Consider the following 6,861-nt stretch of genomic DNA (forward strand, 5'->3'; position numbering starts at 1 on the left):
ATTGATTATTAGACATGTTTACATTATTATTATTATTATTATTATTATTATTATTATTCCATAGTTAGTTCCAATTTTTACCTAGAAATGCTTCATCTAAGGGGATCTTCTTGGATGAATTGGAAAAACCTTTCTTTGCCCAGATGTAGTAATAGTCTGAGTTCAAAACAAATGAATACCTAGGAGTCCAACCTTTGCAAAGGCCATTGAGTGAGATTTGGCCTCACTCTTCCCTCTCCTCCTAATTCTAAAATCGAGCACACAGTTGCCAAAAATCCAGAACATATTTATGAGGCAGGTTCTAAGGTCTTTTAGTGCCCCAAAATACAGACTATGCATTGCAATTAATTGTGAAATGTGATGAAGATACCTTGACTAATCTGCAATACCTAACTATTTAACATGCAACTTTTTGTGGCCTTATCTTTTGATTGCATATTATCAAACAAATCAGTATTAAACACGAAATAAATATAGCAGTAATGCAGTTAAGCCAGATAAGTCAGAGCAGTAATGTGCACAGTGAATGGGAAATAGCATTGCAAGGGGAATGCTTATCCTCCGGGAAACAGCAAGGAAGGAGTAGACTCAGTGACAACTTAAATGCTTTGCTCGTTGAGACTTCTTGTTGATACTCTGAGTGCATACAAATGTGGAAATGAAAGATGGACAAGCAAGAGAATAAAAACACGCTCAGAGTACATAGTGTTCAAAAGAAAGAGGAATGAACACTGAATGTAAAAAGTAATTTGTAAGTAAGGTTGAATCTGAAAGTATAAATCCTGTGACATATGATTGGAATAAAGCATTTATGCTCTCAAAAGATCTCTAAGTTTTAACAAGTTTTTAAAGCAATTTCACTAAGGTTATTACATAAATATAGTATTTTCTGTGTTACCATACAATTCTGCATATTTTGATTTTATTACAATAAATAAAAATGTTAGTGATATAAAATGACATTTCCTAATAGTTTAAATCCTGGAAAATGTAACAATGTTAGATGAAAATAAACAATTACAAAACAGAATCGTTAGTAAAGTACTCAAAATTGAATCAATAGTAAAATCCTGGAATAAATCTTAGGGGGGAAAATGTCAATTGATTAAATGTTCCCCTTTTGTCATCTTTAATGATTCTGTCAATATTCAGTTGTGTTTCATTGTCTATAGACAATATTTTTGCTTTCCCGTCATTTGAGTAGTACAAATTTGTGAGCAATGCTGAGCAGTAACACAGAAACGACTGGCTTTGTTACAACTCGGTGCAAGCCAAGGAGCTGCTGTCACTTTCCAATGTCGTTGACAGTCCCAGCTTATATCCAACAGAGTTTTCGAAGAAAAAGTGTAAGTATTTTTCTCTCTAGTTATTATGTCCCCGGATGGTGAACTGAAAGACAGTTTTTCACTGTCATAGATCAAAGTGCTAATACAATTAGCTTTAAATCTGCAAAAAGTTATATGCCTTTTGAATATGCTATTTACAGATGAGTTCTTATTTTCTCATTTTAATACAATTTTTCAATAAACTATAGTTCTGGGTTAATATTAGACTTCTTCCAAAAGTTTATACCTATAGTTTTGTTCATATTTCTTGGTGGTTCCTTTTAGCAACAGAAGGAGAAGGAAGAAGACACTGAGACAAAAGTGCAAAGTGTCCTGGGTGTGGCACAGGAAAAAGTATGAGGTTACCTTTATTTCCTGAGTAAAATATAGATAGATTTTAAAGTGCTCTGCTTGTGTCATACCTCTGTTTTATTTGTCTTAGTCTAGTTTTTCTTTTTCCATGGGTTTCTCTTAAACCTGTTTGTGTTTTAGCTGAGTAATTAAATACTTTCCTTACACTGCACTAGTAGCTACTATCATTGCAAATATACTCTTTTAAACAGTCTTTTTTTCCATTTAATGCAAATGGAGTTAAGTAACATCACTACTAGACTTGGTCCTTCCCTTCTACTCACTACCCCTTCAAACTGAAACATGTACTCGCTGTTCCTTGTCCTTTAATCTAGAGAGAATGAACATGGCAGATCAGAGGGCATGATGTCTGACAGCTATAATTAGTGGGTAAGCATAGATCAGGGTTTGTCCGGCTGAAATCGGTTCAACTGACAAGGTAGGAGTCTGGCGGAAGAAATCCCCTTATTAGCGTTGTACCTCATAGATAGCTAAAAATACTGAAAAATATTTAAACACTAGACCCCAAATCCTAGTTTTGTCCACAGGCAGCAATGCTGTACCAAAAAATACAATGCCATGAAGCACAGGGACAGAAAACTGGCATTCTTGCTCTTTTATATAATACCTACATATTTCAAGACCAAAAGCAGCACAAATTCGACTTTAAGCGCATGCCATAGTATTGCAGAAAACCAACAGCTTACTGTGCTACAACAGTGTCTTCACACAGCAAGTTTAAAAACAGGTAGACCAGGTATTGAAAAAACTTTATTTCTGAAGCTTAAGCTGAGAATCATGTTTATCCACGTGTGAAAAATATTTTCTACTTCATCAAGATTAACTAAGTAGGATGTGATCCTGAAGGACTGTGGAAATAGAAGCAGAATTTAAAATGCTGCTAGGGCATTTGGGTAAAGCTGGCAGCTGAGTTAGTAACTAGCAGGAAAATCCTAAGTATCTAGGTCCTACGTGGTGCTAGGAGGCTCTTGAGAAATGACCACAATGCCTGCCATGGAGGTCCTCCAGTTCCTCTACATTTTTATACCTGGTATGAGGTATGATTGCTTATTCTTGCAAACGTATGCACTTAATTTGTCTCAGCCTTCACAGAACAATAATATATGCATCATAAATACGTACAGCTGAAGGAAATCTGACAAACAGATAAATATATATAAGGTGATCTTACTGCACTGTAGTTGTCAGTACTCAAAGGCTGATTCAGGTTATTAAGAAACCATTGAATCCTCTTGAGATGACAGTAAAGATTATTGCAAAACAAGAAATGTTATTGGGGTATAGAAGAGTCTGCAAATATATTCATAACTAGATTTTTAAATGGTTTTAATGCTTAGTGTATTTTTCAAAAGCCTATAGTCATCTATCTCCCAAACACTTTAAAATATGCCCATGGTCAAGTAAATGTACTAACTCCACAAAGCAGTTCATTCAAGCAATTCATTTGTCCTTCATGAAATTCTAGTTTCACTTGAAATGTCATGGGAGGGGATTCCAGTGGCAGTGGCCTAACTCATGTTGTAAGAAAATTATATGTCTTTGTGTTATTCTTGATGTTTAGGGAGTAACTCTCCATTTATGCTTTCCTTTTTTCATGCTGAATGATCAAAACCACTTTGATTTATGGAGAGAAAGAGAGAACGTGTGATCTGCTTTACAATAAGTCATCCTCCCTTTCCAAAGACTTACTCTTGTAAGTCATTCTGCACACTTGCCAACTTTTGAATCCTTTAAGTAGAAAAGCATGTAAGAGTAAGAAGGAAAAATCTTTCAACATTTTAATATGATTAGAGGGTTTTCTTTTAAAAAATGCTCTTTCTTCCTTTGTAAGAATGATTAGCACTTACAAATCTATAACCAATTTCCGTTAGTTGTTTGAACTATTTAAAAACTCATTCTACGATGAGGTTTCTGAATGTGACCATAATCAAATAAAAATGTAATTTGTCATCTGTACCTGCTACGACATCCTGTCATTTACCAAAGGTGTGAGGAAAGTTAAACTGTTTGGATTTCTCTTTTGCTATGTATTATATTTTAAACATTTGAGAAAAATAGTTGCCGGGAAAATGTATATATATATTTGTGGACACTCTTTAACTTTTGCAGAATATTTTTATAATACAGAATAAATGTAGTGAACCATTATAAGAACAAAGGATTTTTTTAATTGTCTTATTATTCTTAAAGCTAGATTGAATTTAGGTTTCACAATGCCTTTATTTGAGTAAAGGTTGTTGATATCCCTGGTCTTCCTAAAACTTCAAATAATAGAAAAAATAAAGTCAATGCTTGGAAGTTAATATCTAAATCAATGTATTAATCAGCCTCACTTTCTGAAGCTGGATTTCCTTCAACAGTTATTTGACATATCCTATTAATCATAGTTAGATTTGGAAATCTATGGCATGTGGTGAGAACAAGCCATATGCTGAGATAAACTGACCTGGAGCACATCTAGGTTAGTTGAAATATGTGTGATGTTTGAAAGTGGTATTTGATTGTATTAAAACAAAAAACTGGTATACTGTTGGTAATTATCTATTTGTTACTTAGGCTCAAAGTGTTATAGGCATGGAGGTATATCCTTTATTGAAGAATTTAATTTATATTCATGTTTAATGGATTCAGTATCATTTAAGTACTACTTTGACCCTTACCCAGATGCGTACTTGCCCTGATGCTTTTATCTCAGCAGCAATAACACAAAATTTCAATCTCAGTAGCAACAATGTAAAATTTCGACAGACAGTCAGCCTCTGCACTACCTCCAAAACCTTTTTCTGTCCTTTTAAGGACAATGTCTTCCTCAAGCTGGAGGAGATTTTTGTTCAAAGCCAAAAAAGATGCTTAGATACTATGAGAACTGTCTTCCTACAGAATTTTCCCTGGTCTTGCACAGATGCGCATCCCACCCCCTAAAGATTATGTAGGGGTTGAAAACTAGGTCTTCACCAGAAACTTGGCTCATAGAGCTCTGATGTTGAGGGGTATAGGGGATAAAGAGCTGTAGGCAATAGTTACATCATTTCTGTACTTGAAAAGCCTACATTCAAGTGTTTCTGCATGCCTAGACTCTTACTGAAGGGTTGTTAGTTTTTCCAGCAAACCTTTCCCAGTGTTGGGCTGGTCTGTTTGAAAAGAGTAGAGCTTTAGGCTAAAGGTAATATGGCCAGTTGCAGGGAAGGAAAGATATGAAACTGAAAAGTTAAAAGAAAATTCCAGCTTATATAAAAAAAAAAGCACTTAACGTTTGTGCATGAATCATTCTTTAGATCTCATCTTTTATTCTAGTACAATTTGATAAAATAAGAAATTCAGTTTTTCCAATATGCTATCAGGTCTAATTTTTGTAGTTGCAAATGTTTCTTTCCTCTTGCATCTTTTAGCATTTTGTGAGTTTTCCTGTTATAAATGTGTCAAAAATCCACTATCCATGGACCAAGTCTGTACCTGTCTGAATATACCTGAGGAACCGAAGGAGCACTTGATTATACTTTCATCTTTAAAATGACCTGGCCTAGTTCTTCTCTTGTTAGAAATGTTTTGAGGAGTTTGAAATACTGCTAACATTTTTCTGTGTTCTTTTAATACCTGATTCTCTTGTTCTGTCTGTCATCATCCTTGGCTGTATAATATTTTTTGACCAACTTACTGCTGCTATTTCACACCCTTTTTTTCCTGTTAGCTGAATTTCTAAGAGTATCCCACCCATAATAACCATAACCTGTTATGTTTTTACTAGTACTCATACTGTTGTTCTTCCTAGTGCCTACAACCTTCATAATTGCTATTGGGCTTTAAAACACACCAGAGATAATAGGATTTTAACCTGGTGAATTAAAAATTCATTTATCAGAGCTGTATGGTTTTGTATTGCTATTGATCAACACTGTATTGATCCCACAAGAGAGTACATGAATCATCCTCCTCCACGCACCCTTCTAAAAAGAGCAAAGCACATTTATTCCCTTCAGTCTCTTAAGCAGGCGGATAAAAGCCCAGGCCTGACCACTCCCCACCGGCCATCACAAGGGGATGTGGGGATGTCCAGGCCTAACCTGACATCCTGCCCATAGCTCTACAGTCCTGGGAGGACGGTGCCTCTCAGAAACCATGTAGACTTTGGCATGGCCTGAAGTGCTTTCAAGATACAATCTGCTGTTAATGAGTAAAACACTAAGTGATATTAGCAAGGTTGTGCTGTATAGTTTTTTAATTTTTGAATGTGGGTTTGAAGGAACACACAATAGGACATTCAATAAAGTTCAATTACTTTTCAATTACTATTCAATTACTATTAAGTACACATACGGTGTTAGCTGATATTTTGCTCGGTGTTTGTACTGTAGCAGATTTGATTGTGTAATTTTGTTTTGTAGATAGAGCAGGGGACACCTGCATTCACCTCTAGAAATTTTTATGTATCTAGATAGGGATTATATTTACACTGGAAAATCCATTTTGAAGATTTTGAAAATAATAGGATATCTGTTTATACTTTGTTTCAGCTGATGACTGCATACTGCACTGTTGATAAAACAGGATATATATGCAAGAAGAAATAGTGTTTATTACAGATAAACACTAATTCCAGGGATGGAAAAGTATATTAGAATCATAAAATCATAGAATCATTTAGGTTGGAAAAGACCTTTAAGATCATCGAGTCCAACCATAGTTCATTCAAGCTAGTCCCATCAATGGGAAGGTTTTTCTTATTTAATGTTTTTCATTATTTTCTTAATTTAGAGCAAATAATTCATATCCAAGTAATATCATGATGGGAAGGGTATAATAGTAGAGCAGAAAGAGTGTCACAGATAATAGGATTGCCATAGTTCCCCTGAAATCTGTTTCATAGCCTCGTGTCTCTTATTTGTAGTGCCATTTCTCGGTTTCATTCTGTTTTCTAACATCCCTAAATTCATCCCTTAATTCCTAATATTTAGTACAGACTGAATGGTTTTATTGCTTACTATTTATATTCTTCAAGATTTAATCCTTGGTATTGTAAAACCTTATGATAATACCATAACTAATGGGAAAAAATATTTATTAGGGTTTAAATCTGTCCTATTAATACTGTTGAATCATAGAATCATAGAATCATTAAGGTTGGAAAAGACCTCTAAGATCATCAAGTCCAACCGTCGACCCAACA

Source organism: Aptenodytes forsteri, unplaced genomic scaffold (genome assembly GCF_000699145.1).
Source record: "Aptenodytes forsteri isolate BGI_AS27 unplaced genomic scaffold, ASM69914v1 Scaffold336, whole genome shotgun sequence".
Lineage (NCBI taxonomy): Eukaryota > Metazoa > Chordata > Aves > Sphenisciformes > Spheniscidae > Aptenodytes > Aptenodytes forsteri.